General features: G+C 52.4%; 1 non-coding gene across 1 annotated transcript; it reads left to right on the forward strand.

Annotated features, from left to right (window-relative positions):
* The first annotated feature begins 8861 nt into the window (after positions 1-8861).
* On the forward strand, positions 8862-8934 carry TRNAV-AAC (transfer RNA valine (anticodon AAC)). The gene has a single exon. It is a non-coding gene; the product is annotated as a tRNA-Val (tRNA).
* Positions 8935-11631: the final 2697 nt, after the last annotated feature.

An 11631-nucleotide genomic window follows, 5' to 3' on the forward strand; every position in this document is an offset into this window, starting at 1 on the left:
TCTATAATTAATAGTTTAAAAAGCTAACAGGCCAGGTTTTTGCCAACTACCATACCTAATCCTTTGCTATTAAATGGTCCGTTCAGTTTCTGGGGAGATTTGGGGGCATACATGCGATGAATCTGCATTTCAATCAGGTAGGTCAATGTTTTCTTTGCCTGTGTGAATATGAAGAATTGCTTTAAGCCAAGCCTGGTGGCTCACGCCTGTAATCCCAGCTACTTGGAAGGTTGAGGTGGGAGGATCGCTGGAGCCCAAGAGTTTGGAGTTGCAGTGAGCTACGATCATGTCACTGCACTCTAGCCTGGGCGACACAGACCCTGTCTCTAAAAATTAAAACTGTTTAACTTACACCTGGGCAGGGGGCTCACGCCTGTAATCCCAGCACTTTGGGAGGCCAAGGCGGGCAGATCACTTGAGCCCAGGCATTCGAGACCAGCCTGGGCAACATAGCGAGATCCCGGCTCTATAAATAAGTAAAACATAAAATAAAAAGAATTAAATTTAAAAACTGTTTCGCACCTGCATTTGGAAAGACTGCATATGTGTTTGTGTAATGTATGAAAACTAAGCTGGCCTCTCCAAAACAGAAAGCCTCGGATCCGTCCTGACCACATTGTGCTCCATAGTCTGACCCTCCGACACCCTACAGGAGTATCTGCTGCTGTCAGTGAGGTCAGCGCCCTTCCCTACCCAGGAAAACCAACGGCCACTGGAGGGCAGCAGAGAGCCACGATCCCAACCAGCCCGGGACAGAAGCAGCTTTTTGTCTGTTTTTCTTTAAGTAACCTGTGCCATCCCGTGGGTCTGAAATAGCCAGAGACGTGGCCGTGCAGACGAATCCAGTGCCGGTGGAGGAGAGATGGGAGCGGGGTGCATTGTACTCCAGCCTCCGACCTGCTGCCCTTGGCAAGGCTGCCAGCCTCTCTGTGCATGGGCGTCCTGATCTGTCACATGGGGGTAATAACAGCATGGACTGCAGGGGGCTGGCGACAGTAAAGAGAGTGAGGTGCGTGGCGGCAGCGCAGGCCAGCCCAGGAGGACCCGGTGGGAGCTCCTACTGACTGCGGAGAGGATTAGCAGGGGCCCCGCTGAGGACAGCCTGGGGGAGGTGCAGGGAAGGGGCTCGTGGGAGGGTGGTGGGAAACACCTGCAGGCAGAGGGTGGGTGTGATTCTGGGCACCTCAAAAGCCACACCCAGAGCCAGGGGGCGCTGCAAGGCAGGGGCTGCAGCGGGGAATTTCCCATGGCCTGAGGTCCCCGTGGGCAAGGCCCCCTCCTCAAACCCACAGCCATCCCCAGGCCCAACTTTCAGGGGTGCTGGGAGGTCTGCCTGTCTCCCAAAGACCCACTGTAGTCACTGGCAGACCGGGACCTGCATGAGGGTGACCCAGGAAGGCAGGTCTGGGACTCTCTGGAGAAGGCAACCGTGCTCTCAGCAAGCCTGTTCCAGGGCCGTCTGTCTGTGTGGTCCTGAGCTGACACCCGAGGATGATACCCCACCCTCCACACATGGCAAAGGGCAATAGTAGCACCCTGGCCATGGCACACTCACAGCCCCACCAGCACAGAACTGCAGGGAGCAGGGGGCACAGAGGTGGTGGACCATGGTTTTGGCCTGTGGCAGGCCCTGAGCTCAGAAGGATGCAGGGGCTTTGCTCAAACCCATGCTAGGTGCAGGCTAGGGGGCCGCTCCAGGAGGAGGAAGAGCCCCGGACGGATGAGGGGAGAGGCTGGTTCTGAATGTGGGGGAGCCGGATGCCTGATGACTGAAAAGTGAGCAGGGGCTGGGGCTTCCTAGGAGGCAGTGAGGAGAGGGCAGCCCAGACCCAGTGAGATCACACCTAGGATGTCCCCAAGAAATCCTCAGAGGTGGGGGCAGGACGTGCATCGTCACTGGGGGAGGAGCAGGGCGTGCATCGTCCCTGGGGGTGGGGCCAGGATGGGCATGGTCACTGGGGGTGGGCAGCCATGTGGATGAACCCAGAGACCAGTGGGGAAAAGGGAGATGTGCCCAAGATTGATGTCTAGAGGTGCCCACACCCTCACACACCCAGGTGCCCTGGCACGCACAGCCCTGCTCACACAGACGTGGGAGTGGGGATGACTGAGTGTGCGCACAGCAGGGAACAGATAAATGAATTTAAAGACATGGGACAAGTTTAAAGGCTAAAGAAGGGCCTTGTGCAGGCCAATCCTGAGTGGAAATGAATGCAGGAGTCCAGTTACCCCTGCTGAGAGGGGAAAACTGGTGTTTTAAACTCAGGACCTAGAATCCGGTGATCAGGAGGAAAGAGGTTCCAGATAAGACCCGGATAAGGAACCTCCTCACCCCCTCCTCCCCCCAGAGACTAGAGCAGAGGGGGAGGCCCACAGGCAGCACAGCCTTCAACTCCTGGTTTCCCCAGAAGACGCTGTGGGCATTTGACCAAGTAACCTCTGAAGCCCCCTCCAGGACACTGTGACAATTTATACCAATCTGCACTTTTACTCCTTGAGCTCTCGTCTTTGCGGGCCAGCTCACATGATGACAATGGCTCTTCTGGCCAACTTACCCAGAGTCTGTCCTGAGAGGAGTAAGCAGGGCCCAGTCTACCCAGGGCCCTCCCTGTCTTCTGGAACACCCTGCGAGTCCTTCTGAGACAGTGGCCAGCTTTGCCCCACCCCAGAGCAGCTGAGCCAGCAATGGAATGACTCTGATGACAGACAGCTGTGAGCTCCTGCTGAGGCCCAGGCCCAGGGCTCTAAGGGTCAAGGAGTCAGGAAGAAGAGCCATGCCAGGGGGGATGCCGGCAGGGGGGCGTTTGGGGGTGGGTGCCCCATCTCAGTCACATGGGCCACCTTCTCCACCTGTACTGAAGAACAGCCCAGAAAATTGGCTCTTTATCTTGGCTTCACTCACTCTGCTGAGGGGCGGGATATTCAGCAGAGATCTTAGAAACAGGATGAATCTCAGGGACAGGAAAGCTGAGAGTTTAGAGCCAGCAGGGACCTTTGAGATCATCTTATTCATCCTCATCTTGTTGATGTGAAAACAGGCTGAGATGAGAGTGGCTGGCCTGTGGTCACAGAGCGGGTCCCCAAGCTGCCCAGAGCTTGGGTATGCATCGCCTCCAGAAACACACAACACTGGAAATGAATCCAGATGGCTTTCCAAATGGGCAAAGGCAGCGCCAACCCGGTTTATCCTCCTGGACGCATTGGAACAACCAGCCAAGCAGCCCCAGAAGATCACTTCCTCCCACCTCCAGCCTACAGGTGACACTTTTGAACCCCCTAGAGCCCCCATTTGCAGTTTGGACTCTGCCTCTCTGTTCACCTGGAGATCTCAGGCCTGAAAAGTCTTACTATGGTGGAATCATGTTTCCTCAAAATTCATCTTAGCACTCCAACCCTCCTCACCTCAAAATGTGACTGTATTTGGCCATAGGGCTTTTAAAGAGGTGGTCACACTAACATGAGGTCACTATGGTGGACCCCAACCCAACCTGACTGGTGTCCTTAGAAGAAGAGGAAATGTGGACACACGGGGCCATCATGGGTGCAGGTGCACAGACAAAACACCACGTGTGGACACAGAGAGAAGGCAGCCACCTGCAGGCTAAAAAGAGAAGCCTCGGCAGAAACAAGCCTCCGTGTGCCCTGATCCTGGACTCACAGCCTCAGACCTGGGAGAAAATGACCATCTGTAGTTGAAGCCCCAGGCTGGGCTATTTTGTTCTGGCAGCCCTAGGAAACTCCTCCAGACGTTTTCACAGACGGCCCTGGCACTCCCAGGCCCATGACCAGGGTGAAACCTCCAGGAACCCAAGCCCAGCGCGACCTCCCAGTCACAGGTGAAGGGCTGCCTGGCTGGCTGCTGCCCACACAGGCTCACAGCTCACAGGGAGCCGGGTCTGAAGCCCCATCCGCTCAGAGGCGCCTTCTCCAGAAAGCCCGCGGGAAGATGCCACCACCGCAGCTCTTCACACCGCTGTCCCTCTCTGAGCTCCAGCCTCACCCCATCCAGGACACAGTGTAACATACGGGTGGGTTTGGGAAACCAAGGAGCACGCGGGCTGCCTCTGTGCTCAGACCAGTCCTGAGAGGGGGTGGCCCCATGGGTTTTCCCAATAGCCGGCCCATCCGGGCAGGCGGCCTCTAGGGCTGTGTAGGGGCTACCAGGGCGACAGTACCACCCCCACCCTTGGCAGAGGAGAGCTCCAGAAGAAAGAGGCAGTTCCCGCTCCTGCGAGGGGACAGCGGCGCCGCCCTGCGCTCAGGCGCGCCGGGCCGGTCTCCCTGGAGCCGTTGCGGGAAGGCGCAGGGACCCCGGCTTCGGGCCAGCCGCGGAGGCTCCAGGTCCTCTCCCCGGGCGCGCGAGCTGCGAGCGAGCTGGGGCGGCGTCGGCCTGGGGGACTCCCGCGAGCGGACTCGCAGGCTGGAGAAGTTCCTGGGCGCGACCAGGGGACGCGCTGCGTTTCCCAACGGATGTCCCCGCTCCGCGGCAGCCCAGAGGCGGTTCCCTGAATCCCTGATAGAAACTTTCCCGTTAACGAGCCCTGGAGGGAGGCGCCGGCCCTGGAAAGGGAGGCAGAAGCCGCTGCTCCCAAGGCGGGAGCCGAGGACGAGGAGCGGGTCCAGCGCGGCCTGTGCTGGCTTGTGGGAGCCGCTGAGATGGGGCTGAACCCGGGCTCTTCCCGGACACAAACCAGAAGCCGAGGCAAACGGGCCACCTCTCAAGGCTTGTCTCCTTCATGCGGCTGCAGGGAGGACGCACCGTCCTCGCCCAGCCTCCTGCTCCGCCCCTGCAGCCCCCGCACCCGCCTTTCCCTTGCAGCTCCGTGCGCCCAGCGCCGCCTCTTCCACATCTCCCTGGGCGGAGGCCCCTCTCCATCGCGCAGTGCCGTCCACCGTTGTCCGCCTGCGCGGCCTCGGTCTTCCCTTGTGCCTCACCCCCACCCTTCCCCTCTGGGGAGAAGGATCCATCCGTTTTGTGTCCCTCATGCTGTGTCCCCTGGGCCTGGAACTGAGCTGCCTTGGCACAGCTGTAGATCCAGTGAGTGTTTCTTCAGTCTTACCTAGTGCTAGTGCGTGTGTTCATTGCTCTAACCCTCGTCATCCACCTGTAAGAAAGGCGCTGCTCTCACCCCATTCTACAGACAAGGAACTGCCACCTCCAGGGGTTGTGTAACTCGCACCCGGACAGCCAGGGAAGGAGCTGTCCAGCCCCCCACAAACACACACACACAGGCGGCCCCTGCAGAGGGCCAGCACGTTCAACGCCACGACCCTTCTGCAGCCCCGAGCGCTCCTCAACAGAAGCTTTTGTCTTCTAGATTCAAAAAGACAGCTGTGGAAAATAAAAACCAGTGCCCCCATCTCCTCAAGGACCAGTACTTTGCACATCACACCCAAAACACAGCAGCACACTCCGGCCCCTCCTGCAGACACACACTATTGGGTGGACGTCCCCGTGTTCACCATAAACTGGATCCTATGACGGATGCTCGTTTCGTGTCTGTAACATGCATTTTTCGTTTTTTAAACCCATCCATTGGCAAGGTCTCTATTTCGGCGGTTCTGGATTGGATGACTTCTGTCAAGCCCCTCCCGGATTCAGTCTCACGGTGGTGGGTCACCTCCTTCATTTACTTGGCATCTCCGTAAATTTACTCACATCTTGATTATTTATACAACTACTTTACTTTGATTACAAGCTATACCAGCAAGACCTTCAAGTTTCAAGGTGCAAGTTACCTGCCCTCCAAGGCTGCGGTAAAGCATTATGTAAACATTAATTGTACTCTGGGTCACAGGAATCATTTTGCACAATGCAACTGTCACCTGAGCTGATCCCAGGGAATCACTAACTGCCTGTTGCTGTGTTTGGGGGGTTGTTTTTGTGGTTTAGCATTCTATAACAATTTTATTGGGGTACAATTCAATGCAGTAAAATCCACTCATTGTAATTCTACAGCTCAATGATTTTTAATCACTGCATAAGATTCTGCAACCATCACCACAATCCACTTTTAGGACAGTTCCTTTGCCAGAAAAATTTCCAGCATGTCCATCTGCAGCCAGCCCTGGTCTCGGCCTCAGCCCTAGACAGAAGTGATCTGATTTCTCTCTGTTTTAATCTGCTTTGTCTGGAAATGTCATATAAATAAACAGTAGTAGTGGAATTGCTAGTTTCAAGTATCACTTTGCTATACCAAAAAGTTAAATATAGGGTTACTATACAATCCATCAATTCCACTCCTAGGTATACATGAAAAAGAGTTGAAAACATGTGTTCATGTAAAAAATTGTACACATAATGTTCATAGGATTATTATTCATCATAGCAAAAAAGTGGAAAGAAGGGTGGGCAAGGTGGCTCACACCTGTAATCCCAGCACTTGAGGAAGCCAAGGCGGGTGAGCTGCTGGAGACCAAGAGTTTTAGACCAGCCTGGGCAACATAGTGAACCTGTCTCTACAAAAAATACAAAAAGTAGCCACATCTGGTGGTGGGCACCTATGGTACCAGCTACTTGTGAGGCTGAGGTGGGAGGATCACTTGCAACAAGGAGGCAGAGGTTGCAGTGAGCTGTCATGGCACCACTGTTCTTCAGCCTGGGTGACAGAGTGAGAACCTGTCTTAAAATAAATAAATAAATAGGCTGGGCACAGTGGCTCACGCCTGTAATCCCAGCACTTTGGGAGGCTGAGGCACGCGAATCACAAAGTCAGGAGATGGAGAAATCCTGGCCAACTTGCTGAAACTCCGTCTCTACAAATAAAACAAACAATGAGTCGGGTGTAGTGGCGCACGCCTGTAGTCCCAGCTACTCTGCAGGCTGAAGCAGGGGAATCGTTTGAACCCGGGAGGCAGAGATTGCAGTGAGCCGAGATTGCAACACTGCACTCCAGCCTGGTGACAGAGCAAGACTCCATCTCGAAATAAAATAAAATAAGTAGTGGAAAAAAAAAAAAATGATCATCCATTGATAAATGGATAGAAAAAATGGAATATTCACACAATGTAAAATTTTATATATATATATATCTGAGGACAGGGATTCACTCTGTCATCCAGGAAGCAGTGCACTGGTGTAATTACAGCTCACTGCAGCCTTGGACTCCTGGGTCCAAGCAATCCTCCTGCCTCAGCATCCCAGCTAGGTGGGACTACAAGCAGGCACTACCATGCCCAGTTAACTTTGTTTGTTTGTCTGTTGTAGAGATGTGGTCTTGCTGTGTTGCACAGGCTTGTGTCCAACTCCTGGCCTTAAGCAGTCCTCCTGCCTCAACCTAGCAAAGCCCTTGGACTACAGGGGTGAGCCACCATACCTGGTCTATTTGAAATGTTTAACTGAAAAATGAACAAAAATATTAGGGTCCACATATACAGTTATTTGATTTTCACCAAAGGTACCAACGCAATTCAATGTGGAAATAACGTCTTTGGGGACAATTGGTTCAGGAACAATGGAATCTCCACAGGGGAAAGAAATTAACCTTAATCCCGACTTCATACTATAACAAAAAAATTAATATGAAATAGAATTTACACTTAAACATGCAAGCTAAAATTTAAAACTTTCCAGATTAAAAGAAAAAAAAATAGGAGAGTGTTTGGGGTGTGTGTGTGTGTGTGTGTGTGTGTGTGTGTGTGTGTGTTTGGAACAGGGTCTTGCTCTGTTGTCCTGGCAGCAGTGCAGCAGTGACATCTCTACTTACTCCAGCCTCAATCTCCCATGCTCAAACGATACTCCTGCCTTAGCCTCCCGAGTAGCTACAGGAACTACAGGTGTGCGCCACCACTCCTGGCTAATTTTGGGAGTTTCTGTAGACATGGTGTCCCAATATGTTGCCCAGACTGGCCTTGAACTCATCGGATCAAACGACCCACCAGCCTCAGCGTCCCAAAGCGCTGGGATTACAGGTGTGAGCCTCCATGTCAGGCCAGTTTTGGTTGTTTGTTGTGTGTTTCTTTGTCTTTAATGGAAGATATTTAAGAGACACCTTACAGTGGAAGATTAAAAAAATGAGTCATACACATGAAAAAAGTGCTTATCATCTTTCCTCATCAGCTAAATGCAAACTTAAACCATGAGGAAATACTACATACCCAGAAGAATGGCTAGAAGTTAAAAAAATATCATCATAATACGTGAAAAGTACCAAATGCTGCCACGGAGGGAGCCTCACAACGCTTGCACAGTGTTGATGGGAGGAAAATAACCTCAATGTCCAACCGCAGTGGCTGCTTGGATAATCGAGAGCTCCACCAAACAATGGAACAGTGAAAATGGTGTTGTGGGCTAGTTCCTCTTTCATTCCACTCCAATTTCCCCAGGCCCACAAGCTCCAGCTCCACTTACGAACTCATGGCCTCATATTCTCCAAGCAGCTTCTTCTGAAAGTCTCTTCTCTTAGAAAACGGTGCCAGCGCGCCCCTGCTCTTCAACCCCACGCCCACTTGTCAACCCCAGACAGCTCGACTGCCTCGCATCTCTCTGAGGTCGCCACCACAGCTTCCCTCAGGACTCCCATGCCCACTTATGCCACCACGTCGGGCATGAAAACTTCCTTTTCCTGTCTCTCGCTCGCTCGCTCGCTTTTTCTTTCTTTTCTCTCTTTCGAGACAGAGTCTTGCTCTGTCTCCCAGGCTGGAGTGCAGTGGCGCAAACATAGCTTAGTGCAGCCTCGACCTCCTGGGCTCCAGCCGTCCATCCGTCTCAGCCTTCCAAGTGCTGAAACGTCCTTTTCTTGCGTGCTTATGCCCATTAGCCAAGCTCAAAGGGACGCATGGAGGAAGCTCAGATTCACCGTGAGAAATCAAATAGGGCCCGTTGTCGTGCCTCATTGTGATGGGCCTGGAGACCCGAGCGAGTTTCCATAGTGTAGTGGTTATCACGTTCGCCTAACACGCGAAAGGTCCCCGGTTCGAAACCGGGCGGAAACAGCACTTTCTATTTTACACCTCACTACCTCAAGTTAATTACACAGACAACTAGCCTGGAACACCCCACCACTATCTCCACCTGGTTACGGAGAACAGGCCATCAAGGGTATTTATACCGTTGCCCTTCCTCAACGGTTGAGGCACCCCAGGTGGTACCTCAACTGTTGGCACCTGGGAAGAACTGAACCCACCTCACTTGCTGCGGACAGCAGCGCCGACAAACTTCGCACAAAGCCCGTCCACTGGACAGCTGCGCGCTGCCAAATGGAATCCAGATCCCGAGAAAGCGTGGGGCCCAAAGCGAGTTCCAACGTTTTGTAACCCATGGGAGGACAAAATGGAGAAATCACAAAAAGATGGTGGTGGTGGGATTCGAACCTATGCATCCGAAGACACTGCAGCCTTAATCTAGCGCCTTAGACAGCTCGGCCTTAGCTCTCTTTCTCACGGCGGTGTACTTACATATTTCTCTTCTTTATGCAACATCGCTAGGGTCCCCGAGCCAACAAGGCATTGGGGCAAATCCGCAGGGCATCACAGAACCAACGCCTTCCAGCAGGATTCGCTGGGCCAGAGGACCCAGACGGGAAAACGTTCCACCAGCGCCCGGGCAGAGAGGACTCGCAAAGCACAGGCCCCAGGATCTGCTTTGGGGGTCACTCAGAGAGTCACCCACATCGGCTGTCTTTGGGGAGCCGGCGTGAGTGATGGGGAAGCCTCCTACACTATCACGTTAAAGAAAGATTAAAAACAAACAAACAAACAAAAAAAAAAAAAAAAAAAAAAAAAAAAAAAAAAAACCAGGGCCGGCCGGGCGCCGTGGCTCACGCCTGTAATCTCAGCACTTTGGGAGGCTGAGGCGGGCGGATCACGAGGTCAGGAAATCGAGACCATCCTGGCTAACACGAGGAAACCCCGTCTCTACTAAAAATACAAAAACACTAGCCAGGTGAGGTGGCGGCGCCTGTAGTCCCAGCTACTCCGGAGGCTGAGGCAGGAGAATGGCGGGAACCCGGGAGGCGGAGCTTCCAGTGAGCCGAGATCTCGCCAGCGCACTCCAGCCTGGGCAACACAGGGAGAATCCGTCTCATAACAACAACAAAAAAAAAAGTGCAAAAGCAATCCAACGGAGAAAGGATTACGTTTTCACCAAACAGTGCTGGAGCAGCCATAGGCCAAACTAATGAACCTTAGCAAAGCCTCGCAGCTGAGACAAAAATGAACCCAAAGGAGAAGGTGGGCTTGACTGTCACGTTTAAAACTATACAACTTCAAAAAGACATAGGAGAAAATCTAGACCTAGAGCTGGATGAAGAGTTCTTTGACTTGACACCAGGAAAAAAAAAAAAAAAAAAAAAAAGTAAGTTGGACCTCACCACAAACCAACAGTTCTCTGTGAAGACTCTGGCAGCAGGATTAGATGTTTTTGAAGTCAAATAAAAGATATGGGTAATCACGGGTACTTTGGCAAAAACAATGCTCTTTATCAGACACCTGAAGGTCCTGGTGTCAGAGCTTAACATCTACTCGGGAACACATTTCACAGAAGAAAAAAAAAAAAAGGAACGGAATGGATGTACAGGGTTTTTCTGTTTTTTTATTTTATTTTATTTTATTTATTTATTTTTATTTTTTTTTTTTTTTGAGACGGAGTCTCGCTCTGTCGCCCAGGCTGGAGTGCAGTGGCGCGATCTCGGCTCACTGCAAGCTCTGCCTCCCGGGTTCACGCCATTCTCCTGCCTCAGCCTCCCGAGTAGCTGGGACTACAGGCGCCCACAACCGCGCCCGGCTAATTTTTTGTATTTTTAGTAGAGACGGGGTTTCACCGTGGTCTCGATCTCCTGACCTTGTGATCCGCCCGCCTCGGCCTCCCAAACTGCTGGGATTACAGGCGTGAGCCACCGCGCCCGGCTTTTCTGTTTTTTTAAATTCATAAAATCATTAATGCTCACAGTTTGTTGTCTGTTTTTATTATTATTATGATTATGATTATTATTATTATTATTATTTTGAGATGGAGTGTCGCTCTGTCACCCAGGCGGATGGCAATGGCGCGATCTCGGCTCACTGCAGCCTTAGCCTCCAGGGTTCAAGCGGATTATTGTAAAAATACAATAACTTTTGGCCGGGCGCGGTGGCTCAAGCCTGTAATCCCAGCACTTTGGGAGGCCGAGACGGGCGGATCACGAGGTCAGGAGATCGAGACCATACTGGCTAACACGGTGAAACCCCGTCTCTACTAAAAATACAAAAAACTAGCCGGGCGAGGTGGCGGGCGCCTGTAGTCCCAGCTACTCAGGAGGCTGAGGCAGGAAAATGGCGTAAACCTGGGAGGTGGAGCTTGCAGTGAGCTGAGATCCGGCCACTGCACTCCAACCTGGGCCACAGAGTGAGACTCCGTCTCAAAAAAAAAAAAAAAAAAAAAAAAAAAAAAAACAATAACTTTTGTATTTTTCATAGACACAGGGTTTCCCCATGCTGCCCAGGCTGGTCTCAAACTTCCAAACCCAAGTGATCCGCCGGCCTCGGCCTCCCAAAGTGCTGCGCTTACCGGCGTGAGCCACCGCATCCGATCTTTCGTGTTTCCTTTTTAAGTGAGAGTGTAGAAGGCTTCTCCTGTTCTCATGCCCACTCCGCAAAGGGGTCGGCTGCAGCGACTTCCTAAGTGACCCTCCCAAAGCAGATTCTTAGGCCTGC

The sequence above is a fragment of the Macaca fascicularis genome, chromosome 6, assembly GCF_037993035.2.
Source record: "Macaca fascicularis isolate 582-1 chromosome 6, T2T-MFA8v1.1".
Classification (NCBI taxonomy): domain Eukaryota; kingdom Metazoa; phylum Chordata; class Mammalia; order Primates; family Cercopithecidae; genus Macaca; species Macaca fascicularis.